The following is a 12559-nucleotide window of genomic DNA, read 5'->3' on the forward strand; positions in this document are numbered from 1 at the left end:
CAACGGAAAGGTTTTAGGCTAAAAATAATTTCGATATATAAAAGGGGCGTGGCACCTCCCATACAAATGGAATCTTTGGTACTGCATACCTTTGAAGGTATACATGCCAGAACATTGAAATTCAGTAAGGAGTTATTTGAGGTCAATCCTTAACACCACAAAGAAAATATGAAATTGGGGAAAAGGGGGCGTGGCACCTCCCATACAAATGGAATATATTATACTGCATATATCTGGATGTCGTAATGGTAGGATAATTAAAATTGGTAGGGAGCTATGTGACGTTAAGTCCTAAAACCTCCAGTAAAATGTGGAATGGGGAAAAACTATGGCTGCCGTACAAACTTAAGTTATTTTAACACCTAAAGTTTGACTGCATTGTTAAGTTTAGCTGTTATGCCTTTTGTACGTTTAGTAATCTGCCGCTGTTAAAAAAATTGTTTAGCTTCAGTCTATCTACATCTTCTATAAAAATCAAATTCTGTGTGTGTGTTCGCTATGAAAACGTGTTTGCTATACTTCGATCATCACCAAATTTTGGCTCGAGGTTCCTTCGACCAAGACGAAAGTTTTTCATATTTCAGAATTAAGAATTTTAAATTTAATTGTTTTTAATTTTTGGCTATGCGAAAGAACTATCTTAGCTCCCAAAAATGATCATGTTAACAAAATCAATGATCGCTTTCAAAATCAATTTCCTGGTGAAGTGACGAAATATAAATCGATCGACACAGTTACAGATGAAGATAAAATTGTGAATTATCCAAATGAATTTCTATACTCCTTAGAACCAAAAGGAATGCCTGCGCATATATCAACTTTGAAAATTGGCTCACCAGTCATGCTTCTTCGGAATGTAATCAAAGCAACAATCATCAGCGGTAAAAGCAATACAATAATATAAAATAAGATACAATAAGATACAAGAATAAAATGTTTTAACAGAAAATTTCACCAAATATGCGTACAAAATTCAATTCAATTTACAGAACAATAAATTAAATTATCAACAAACAAAACAGAAAAAATAACGCAACATCCATTCGATCTCTGGCGTTACAACGTGCGCCTGGTAAAGCTAGTAGCTTTATACAACTGTTTTTATATCTTTCATGAAAATGAAATGGTATATTAACATTGGCACGAATCTCAAAATTGTATTTCATTAAAGTAAAATAGATAGACCCACCATTAAGTATACCGAAATAATTAAGATGAAGAGCTGAGTTGATTTAGCCATGTCCGTCTGTCCGTCTGTCTGTTTGTATGCAAACTAGTCCCTCAATTTTTGAGCTATCTGGATAAAATTTGGCGAGCGGGTGTATTTGGGTGTCCGATTAGACATTTGTCGGGACCGGACGGATCGGACCACTATAGCATATATCCTCCATACAACCGATTCTTCAGATAAAGGGGATTTTTGTCATATCTTCCTGAATTTATTAGATTGAAGCTTCAAACTTCACCATATGCTTTCATATATTGCACATATTCTTGTCTGAAAAAATTGATGAGATCGGTCGTATATATTCATATTCATATTCATATTCATATTTATTGAGTCAATGGCAGAAACCTTACTGACTAGATTTACAAGTTTGCAAATTAACTTAAAACTAAGCAACTAAAATTAATTAATTCAAGGGTGAGATAAATTTTCTCGATAGTAAGACTCAATCCGTAACTTAAACAAAGGCCTGGGCATTGCAAAGTCAAGATTTAGCATTCTGGAAATTTTATTAAACTCTTCGAGACCTCTTGTGAGAGGGGCAAAGCTAAGGTAATTGGTTCTCAGAACTTCACCGTAGAATATATTATGAGAGCGTAGAGATCTACTAGGAACTAGAAAATTTAACTGCTCCAACAGAGCTGAGCAATCAATAGTACCAGAGATAATATCGTAAATAAACATTAAATGTTGTACTGAGCGTCTGACATGCAGTGGCATAACATTTATAAGCATGCACCTGTTTATATAAGGTGGTAGGGGATTAACAAAATGAAGGGGTAGGAGGGCGAATCGAATGAATTTACGTTGAACCCTTTCAATTCTAGCAGAGTATGTGCTGTAAATGGGATTCCATATGATAGAGGCGTACTCTAATTTAGATCGCACTAATGAATTATACAATATACTCCTAGTGTATGGGTCCTTAAAATCCTTCGCATAACGCCGTAAAAAAGCTAAATTACCATACGCTTTTGGTATAAAATAGTTAACATGGTTAACGAAAGTGAACGAAGAGTCGAAAATGACACCAAGATCACGAAATTCTTTGACCGAGGCAAGATATGTATTAGCGATATAGTATGTTGACGTAAGCGCACTTGTAGATCTAGAAAACGTTATATGCCAACATTTGCTACTGTTAAGTCTCAGATGATTATTAAAAGCCCACACATTAAGAGCATCCAAATCCCTCTGTAGGAACAATGCATCAGATACAGTGGTGATACGCCTAAACAGTTTTAAATCATCAGCATAAAGTAAATAATTTGAATGCTTTAAATATAAGCCGACGTCATTAATGAAGATAACAAATAAGATTGGACCGAGAATACTACCTTGTGGCACCCCAGAGGTTGCCAAGAACTCATACGACCTCATATTCTCGATTTCAACAAATAAAATTCGGTTTGTCAGGTATGACTTTAACCATGACAGAAAAGCTGAATGGAAACCAATGTACTCAAGTTTCTGAAGAAGTATCTTGTGGGACACTGTATCAAACGCCTTAGAGAAATCTGTATATATAGTATCAACTTGATACCCATCCTTAAAAGCAGAAACACAGTATTGCGAAAAAACAGCTAAGTTTGTCACTGTTGAACGACACGCAACAAACCCATGCTGACATGGATCGATTATTCCTTTAATAGCAAAAGCCAACTTCTCCTTTACTACTTTCTCCAACAGTTTTGAACAGGTTGATAGTTTAGAGATTGGCCTGTAGTTTGCTACCTCGCTATTATTTCCAGACTTGAAGATTGGAGTAATAGAAGCCAATTTCCATCGATCAATGAAAACGCCAGTGGACAATGACACATTAAAGATATGGCACAACGGCACGCATAGCGAACTACTACATCTTTTAACCAAAAAAGAAGACAGCCCATCAATATCTTTTTTTAAAGAAGATTGTAGGGACGAGATGCCAATAATAATATCTGATTCCGATACCAATAATGAGCCAAAGTCCAAGGAATTAGCTGTATCAGAACCAACCCTAACATCAGAAATATTAGAGTCAACAACAAAATTAGATTTGAAAAAATCAGCAAAAAGATTCACTGTTTCCACTAAACTGTTTGAACTAATGCCATTAAAATTGACAGAGGTTGGAATATTGGAGCAACCTTTTTTTGTACGGACAAAGTTCCAAAAGGCCTTGGGATTTTGCTTTAACTCTTCTTCGAAACGGGAGATGTATTTATTATATAAAAACTTATCAAGCACATTGAACTGATTCATGTATAATAAATATCGATCTCTAAATGAAAAGTCGTTGGTTGCTTTGTACAACTTAAAATACTTATTTCTAAGATTTTTAAACTTTTTAACCTGGTATTGTACCAGGGTAATTTATGTATTTTGCTTCGAAGAAGGGGGAGATTTCTACTAAATATATCAGATAACTGCAGCAGAAAAATTTCAAAGCATTCAGAGGCATTTTTAGCACAGAAAATAGACTTCCAGTCAATTTCAGCAATACTCGAATTGGGTGCATCAAAATTTGCATCTTTGAAATTGTAGGAGGGAGTATTTTGAGTGGTATTGTTGTTAGGTACAAATTCAATGAATTTTAATAATAAAGATAAGGGTACGTGATGCATGTCCGATTTGCAGATAGGAAATTGACACTCAGATAAGTGAGAAATTAAATTTTCATCGACAAAAATAATATCCAGTATGTTATTTAGCTGGTTCACAAATGAATTAATCTGAACAAAGTTGGCACTAAAAAGAGTATCTAAAAAATATATTTCATGTTGATGATTGACATTCATAGGTGTTAATAGATTGTCATTTAGCAATTTTGACCAAACAACCCTGTTCATATTAAAATCACCCAAAACGCAAAAATGACTGTTTAAATTTTTTTCGTAAACTTCAAAAATATTATTCACATGCGCGCAGTACAGATACTCATTACTACAAGGCGGAATATACGAAACACAAATAAACAGCTTTCCAAACAGCCCACAAATAGAGACACACATTTGGTCCAGTAGCGAGTCAGTATTGGGGAGCTGAACGAAAGAAGAAAGGAGGGTACGTCTTACGGCAATTAGTACCCCGCCACCTCTTTGGCATCCCGTTTTGATTGGATCCCTATCCTTACGATAGGTATGAAACAAAGTAGTATCAAAAAATTCTGCGTCAAAGAAATCATTGTTGAGCCAGGTCTCAACTATGACATACACATCATATTCACAGCGGGAAGTGACTAAGAAAATATCCTTAGCTTTAGTTCTCATCCCCGAGATATTTTGGTAGTAAATATTTACATTATTAAAAATTGAATTTTGCGGATTATTTACTAGGGGTTGAGCGTTTGGCCTTTGCCCTTTTGAAAAAAAACGAAACGGCTTTACTTTAACATCAGTTGGCCATATAGAAGAGTCTAGTAATTTACTATAGATTGAAGTCGAGACCCCAAGTTTAAAATTGCATCTTACTAACGAGCTAGAATCTGTGTTTTTCTTTACTAACTTATAACAATGAATAAGAGATGGCGAAATATTCGCATTTTTTGATACATAACTGATGATATCACTTGCATTAACTGACGGCTTGAATGAGGATAAATGTAACCATTAACAGTAACAGTAACAGCTAGATTAAGATCAGCATTTACATTACTGCCTACAACGATAGTAGCAGCCTTCTTGGATTTGTTTGTCTTAATTTCAGAAGTTACGTCATCAGATGTAGATTGCTTATTGTTGCCTTTATCCATAATAGTGACGCCAGCACAAGTAGGCACGGTCTCACTGGCAGAAGCAACGTCATCAGATGCAGATTGTTTATTATTACCTTTCACCATAATAGTGACGTCAGCATAAGTAGGCACAGTTTCACTGGCAGACTTCAACGGCATCACATTCTTTGCAGTCATAGTGTTATTGCTTTGCATGGCAGGCGATTGAGAGTCACTACTGGTGTGTTTGTCAAAGACAAATCAATTAGAGGCTGATTTGTTGTTGCAGCCGAATTGGTATTTGCATTTTGTTTAGCTATATTAGCTAATTGTTTAGCTTTAGAGGCCGAGACATTGTCATAGATGAATGGATTTGCAACTCTTTGTTTCGAGAGAGCGCTGTCAAAATGCACATTTTTTATAACATTTATCAATGATGCCACCCCAAACAAAAATGAATAGATCTGAAAATGGGGATTTTTGACATACATTTCGGCGATTATAGTTTCAATCATTTAATAAAATGATAGTCGTAAAATATTTATTTCCTTAAAGTTATTTTAAAATAATACGACTAGTTTGAGTTAAATATAAACAAATCTAAGTAAAACTAACATTTCGATTAAATTAATTAGTCAAATATTGTAACGCATTTAACTCGCAGTGAAAACCATATATTCTTTTAAATTTCAGTAAATCGGACCTATGATATAATAGTTAACATTATTTAATCGATAGGGTTTATCCTACATGTCTGGCGTTCCAGGTTCTGTGATCAAAATGGACTGGTTGCATCGAGAGTTCATATTTACAAAACCTGTTTTTAGTGATAACTTTTGAATGGGAAATAATATTTACCCTCCGCCTTCGAACTAATAATACTTACACTTAAGCAAGTATTTTTATCCTTTTTCCCATAATTTTTGAACGCTATTCTACAGTTGTAGGTCAAACTAAAGTTTACCAAAATTTTTGGCACGTTTTTCGTTTTGGCTGGCACATTTTTTGTTCTGGCACCCGCTTCAGCTGGCGCGAGGTATTTATCTCTGATTGTTGCCAGCAACAACTAGGAGATAAATTCCTCGTGAGAGCGAAAATATGAGAGTGTAAACAAAAGATTCGTATCAATCTAATCTATGACATTGTTAGTCGCCGATTTATTTACAGGCTGCGTTGTTTTTGCACCCGAGAGCATGTCATTGTCTTTGTTTTTAGTGCTTGGATGCTTTGTTTTTTTGGACAATTCAGCCTGCATTGATTTTGCACTCGCATCAGATTTATTGTATTTGTTGTTATTGGTTGGCTTCTTTGTTTTTTCAGCCAATTCTTTATTGTCATCTTTTTGTAAAGAACCAGCACGAGTTGATTTTTGCCCATTGGCAAAAGCAGCAACAACACTATGCACATTCTTTAGTTCCAATGATAAAGTAGAGATTTCTGTGATTTTATCAACAATCGAAGATTTTAGAGAGCGAACTTCAGCAAATAGAGCATCTTGCTTTTGCGAAAGTTTAATGTTATCGTCTTTTAACGCATTCATTGTAGTGAGAATGAGAGCATTTTCAGCGCGTAACGCCTCAATATTTTTAGAAAAGTCAAGCAAAAGTAGTTGTTGGTTACTTATATTTTCACTTGCACTCATATTGTTACCGATACTGTTTACGGCACTAGAGAGAGAGTTTGGTGGCGGACTACGTATAGAGGCGCGCCGCTCTGCCGTACAAGATTTACAGAAAAAATGACTGTTTGATGCGAGAAGAAATTCGAGATCAGTCGATGATATGTTCACACACTTTAAGTGGAAGAGGTCATTGCACTTCGCACAACATACTTTCGGCTGACCACGATCAACCTTTTGACCACACACACACGGCATAGTAAAAAATTTAATAATAAGCAAAGATTAGTTATTTTTGCATTTATCATTTGTAGATAAATTATAGTAAGTATATACTTTGGAACAAGATTCCAGTCACTAACTCAAATCATTTATTAGTTGAGGATTAAAGACCATTCCCAGATCCACTTTGGAAAAAAACATAAAGATAACCAGGAATACACACAAAAACTGCGGAGCAAAAATAACCACGTCCGCACCGATCGAACTTTCTTTCTTTTGTGTATATCCCCCACAATCGATTGTTCAGATAAGAAACTTTTCGTAATTAATGCCCCATTTTAAGAGCCAGAGGCTTCAAATTTCAACGAATGCTTACGTATATAGCATATATTGTTGTCTGAAAAAACCATAGAGATCGGTGGTATATATAGTAATTATATGGTGGTATATATAGTATATATATGGTGGTATATATAGTATATATATGGTGGTATATATAGTATATATATATATTTTCGCAATCACAGCCCAATTTTAACAGCTAGAAGTTTCAAATTTCACCAAATGCTTACGTATACAGCATATATTATTGTCTGAAAAAATCATAGAGGTCGGTGGTATATATTTATATTATATACCCCATATAAACTGTCATTTTTGCCCCTTTTTTACGTCTAGAAGCATCAAATTTCAACAAATTTCATCAAATACTTACGTTTACGTCATATATTGTTTGAATGCGTGATTCGTAGTCATAGTTTTTACATGCAGACCACAAAAAACGTGAAACTTTGCATCCTCACACAAAGTACCTATCTACTTTTTTATTTTATATTTATCTTAAAAATCGCTTAGGTATGTACATCTGTTCACTATATATTTTTTATACAGCCGATTATTTGGAGGTTACGAATGGGAAAAGGTTATTACTCAGCCCCATTCATGAAAGGTATGAAGTCTTCGGCACAGCCGAAGACAGTCCCGTCCTTACTTGTTGTTATTGATATTAGAGAAAAATTGCAAAGTTTACAAACCGCGATGGTTACTAGGACTGAATTTCTGAATTTCACTTCTTCATCAGCTAGCTTCTCGGGAGCAGAGTATTGAACTCGAAATCTCCAAAATTCATACTTTATTCTAGTGCGTTCTACAAAATTAGGATTAAAAACATATAGAATTAGTAAGTACTTAATGGTGTATAAAGTAGAGGCTTACGCCGATCACTTTATCGGCGGCGGCGCGCCGGCGTACGCCGGTGTTATTACTTTAAAAAGCTTAATTTTTCTATTTAAAAAATAATATTTAGGAAAGGTTTTATTTGTGTGTATTTAAGGAAATCAACATTTTGGCCATTTCGGAAACATCCGGAAGTTTTGGCTCAAAAACTCGCAGATCGTTCAAAAATTTTCAGGAGTAGCTCTTTGCGGAGGGATTGTTCCTTGTTCACTTACTCTAGGGAGGCTTCGAACCTAACCCCGGTATTTGGATTTGGTACTACTGCGCCTGCTGAAAAGAAATAGAGATACATAAAATGGTCACACTTTTGTCTGTATATCTCGTGGAAAGCGTAGTTTCAACTGGGGTTAACTCCTAATAATCGTCGCGAACACAATTTCTTTAAATCATTTGTGGCTCCTTGGCGGTAACGCACAAAGTCGACTTAAGGTTGCTATTAAAGGTCTATTAATACTCATGACTCTCGTGGCACAGGGCGAATCCAGTTTTTTCGAACTACAATTCCCAACGATTAAGAGCTACAATTCCCGATGTGCGCTACCAGTCGCTTCCACGCCTCCTGACCTTCACACCATATGCCAGCACAGAAGTTATAGCACTGCGACTTCGAACTCATATGTACCTTCGTCGACGTCACTTTCCTAGAAGCTCTAGGTGTAGTTCCGAAGACTTTCTAACGGATGTTTTTGTCGCGCTATGCTGCCGAGCTACACCAGAGAAACACCTTGAAACGTTAGGGAGTGACTATTCGGCCAAGGATGCCGCCCTCGAAATCATAAGCAGTCTAAGTGGATGTCAATGCGTAACTCATGGGTGAAAATCGTATAATCCTCGGCGCATAATTAAAATTTTACAAGGACTCTGGATACAATTTTTAAAATGTAGACCAAAGATTGCAGACGTTAGTGTTCACAACATTGATTTAAATAGTCTTCGTTAAATCAAAACGATATTTTAGAATGGATGACCGCGTAGCTTCAGTTTACAGACTAGTTCGACTGTCCACTACGTTGGGGTAGTAGCACACACGGTCATTAGTTCGACTGTCTTGGTAAAGCTTTTGCTTCACCACTTTGAGTGTTCTTGCGAAGGACAAAGCCTTACCTGGTAAATATATGTGCCTACGTATTCACATTTGTAAAAGGAGCAGTAACGCGTAGGTTATATTTAAACTTGGTTGGTAGGCTATAAACAATGTGATTCACTCCAAAGGAGTAATTTTGGACAGGACCGCCAACTTTAGGAAATGTCAAACCGGAAGACTTGGGTGTTGAAGGATGAAGTGTGAAAATCAAAATTAACATTTGAGACGCTGTTGTAGAAATAAAATAAATAAATGTAAGGCGCGATAACCTCCGAAGAGATCTAAGGCCGAGCCTCTCTTCCAATTTGCGGCGTGCTCCTATTGATTTTCCCTACAAATTGGCCGGACGGGACCTACATGTTTTATGCCGACTCCGAACGGCATCTGCAAGGCAGATGAGTTTTCACTGAGAGCTTTTCATGGCAGAAATACACCCGGAGCGCTTGCCAGTCACTGCCGAGGGGCGACCCCGAAAAATTTTCTTCTAATTGAAAAACCTTATTTCTAAAATTTTGATGTTGCTTTGCCCGGGAGTTATATAGCTTCGCAAATAAACAACAGATGTTTGAATGTAAGCCCATGTGATTTTTCAAACCCTTATCATACGTACATACATACGTCACACGTTTGAGGCCAATGGACTCCTAAACTACTGAACCGATTTTGAATTTGTTTTGCACCCCGTGTGTAGTTTGATCTAACTTGAAATATAGGATAGGTTATATATCTCAGTTTATAGTCGCAATATTATTTTATTGCAATTTTTTTTATTTGTTTATACGTAATAATCAAATGTTACGTATACGCAGTGGCACTCATATTTTCAGGTGGTGCGGATATACTTCCGTGTAATTTCTTGGTGTTTAATTAAACAACCTGCTTATCAATAAAAAATATTATAGCGAATGATATCAAGTATAGCACATCACCAGGCCCGCCGAGAGGGTGGGGGGGGTTTCTGAGTGGGCCCGCGATTTAGAGGTACTATGCAATTTTTTTTAATTCAGGAGAGTCTTGAGTTGTTCCATGTGCAACTTTTAAGCCGAATTTCAAAAGCAACGAAAATCTGCATTTTGTTTTAATATTATAGTGAAGTGTGAAAAATAAAAATCTATATATATAAAAAGAAAGGCTAAAATGTGTGTTAGTTGGTCGCCGGTGTTTGAAGAGATGCGTGGTTCAATTTTGTTCAAACTTTCACGCGGTGGTTACTGCATAGGTTTGGTTGCGATCGACGTACAGGGTCTCGATATATAGGCCGAAACGTGGACCCGAGCACCCCTAGAATGTGTTTATAGAATATGGATAACAAATGAAAGCTGTTGATGAGTGCTTTAGTAGAGGGTAATTTTCATACCCCTGGGTGACTAGGGTCTCGAGATATAGACCAAAACGTGGGCTAGTGAATGTCTAGACAGTGTTTATACAATATGGATATCAAATGAAAGTTGTTGATGAGTGCTTTAATACAGAGTAATATATTATCCAGAGACGGACTGGGACTGGGATTAGGACTAGGACTGGGACTGAGACTCGGTGTGGGACTGGGATTGGAGTAAAATACATACCACCCTCTGGGACAGGCAATAAGGGATGCAGAAGAATGAGAATGAATTGAGAGAAGAGAAAAGAGAGAAGGAAATTGAGAAAGAAATAGAATGAGACGAAGATGGAGATAGATGAAGAGAAAAAGACGGAGGGAGGAGTGAATAAAAGGATTAGGAAAGTGAAGAGGGGGGGGGGGGGGGGGAGGTTCAGACGGAAAAAGCTTACTAAAATGTATGCAAATAGGCCAAATTTAGGGCAGGACAACGTCTGCCGGGTCTTCTAGTTTATTATAAAACTTTTCTTTTAGTATTTTGTTTTAATAACTTAGTGGTTATTGGGAGATGCAAAGTCCGTGTTAAGCTGACATCGAAAGCGCCAGTTTTTTTTAATAACTTATGAACAGTTAGAGTTAAATTTCGCAATTAGTTTCTTATAACTGACAGTGATACGCATCCGTTGATACCACTTTCGACCATATCCGACCAATTTTCGACATGAACAATAAATGGCCTAAACAATCATAAACGAGTAGAAAATATAGTAACGCGCCAGACGCCGCCGCCGCCGCGCCGATATTTTTAACATTCGGCGGCGGCGTGCGAAAAACGACTAAAATCGGCGGCGGCGGCGGCGGCGTTTATCGGCGGCGTATATGTATCTCTAGTATAAAGGAATAGTAACAAAAAAGCAATACTTAGAGACCAATTGCAAAGCGAGCAGCGGGGCATTCATATGGCTGAGTGGTTAAAGGCATCTGTCTTTACACCAGTATAAAAAGTATGAACCTTGGAGATTTCGAGTTCAATACTCTGCTCCCGAGAAGCTAGCTCATAGTACAGGTTTACAAGTATGATATGTATGAGAAGGAAACAATTCCTTTCTCTTTCTAACACTTTGCCGTTTGACACTTCGGTCAGTGTCACACTATTGTGGAACTCAGTGGTGGAACCTGCGAGGAACATGCGTTTGACACTGAACGAAGTGTCAAACTACCGGGGTTGCTGTCGTGGAAAGCGACACAGGGAAACAAAAAAAGGAGCGGAATATCAGATATGGGTTGCTGTGATGGAAAATTTTTTTGCACGAATTTAGTAGGAAAGTGAGGTGCACCTATATGGGTCCTACAGAAAATTATACAAAAGTCTTGAATTGGGGTATCTGAGGACGCGTAGTTATTCCAGTATTAATAATACAAACACGGGTGCTAAGTTGTTCTACCCGTTCAAAAGTTTTCCGCGAAAAACAGTTTGAAACCGAGGTCGACTGCAATAACCCGTCCAAAAATGTGGAAAGAGAATTGAAAAGACGCGTTTTGTCCTGTTATCAATAGTCCAAAGGCGAAAAAGTATTCGAATTATCGGAAGCGAGGCAAAAACGCGTCTATTAATAATTCCCCCCACGGGTTTGGTCATGTTTTAGCAATCGTCCCCGGTAATAAATTATCACAATTTGTTAATTAAAATTTTCCAAAACATATGGATTTTAAAGAGAGATGTAATTAAGTGCTCGTTTGAAAGAAAATAAGGATATTTCTTTGTAATTTTACAATAAAAATTTTACCCAGTTTTCGTTAGCAGCTACTAAACTTTTCTTGGACCTAAAAAGTACAACAGTGCCAAATAGCATCCACAAAAAAAAAAAACGAACAAGAACAAGCATTTGATCAGGTGAGCGTGGCTGTGTATGTGCTTGCTGGTACATATCCTACTTGTAGACCTGTACTATGAGCTAGCTGATGAAGAAGTGAAATTCAGAAACATGTCCTTGTAAAGCATCGCCGTTTGTAAACTTTGCAATTTTTCTCTAATATCAATAACAAAAACAATTGTATAAAATTAATTAATTAATGAATTATCATATATATTATTTCTAATTTCTATTATTATGTATGGGTCCCTTTTTCTCTCTTATTTGGAATCAAAATATATA

General features: G+C 36.7%; 1 protein-coding gene across 3 annotated transcripts in view; it reads left to right on the top strand.

Moving 5' to 3' along the window:
• WASp overlaps positions 1-12559 on the top strand; it is a 113873-nt gene that overhangs the window by 35986 nt on the left and 65328 nt on the right. The window lies entirely within an intron of this gene.

The sequence above is a fragment of the Eurosta solidaginis genome, chromosome 1 (genome assembly GCF_040869045.1).
Source record: "Eurosta solidaginis isolate ZX-2024a chromosome 1, ASM4086904v1, whole genome shotgun sequence".
NCBI lineage: Eukaryota > Metazoa > Arthropoda > Insecta > Diptera > Tephritidae > Eurosta > Eurosta solidaginis.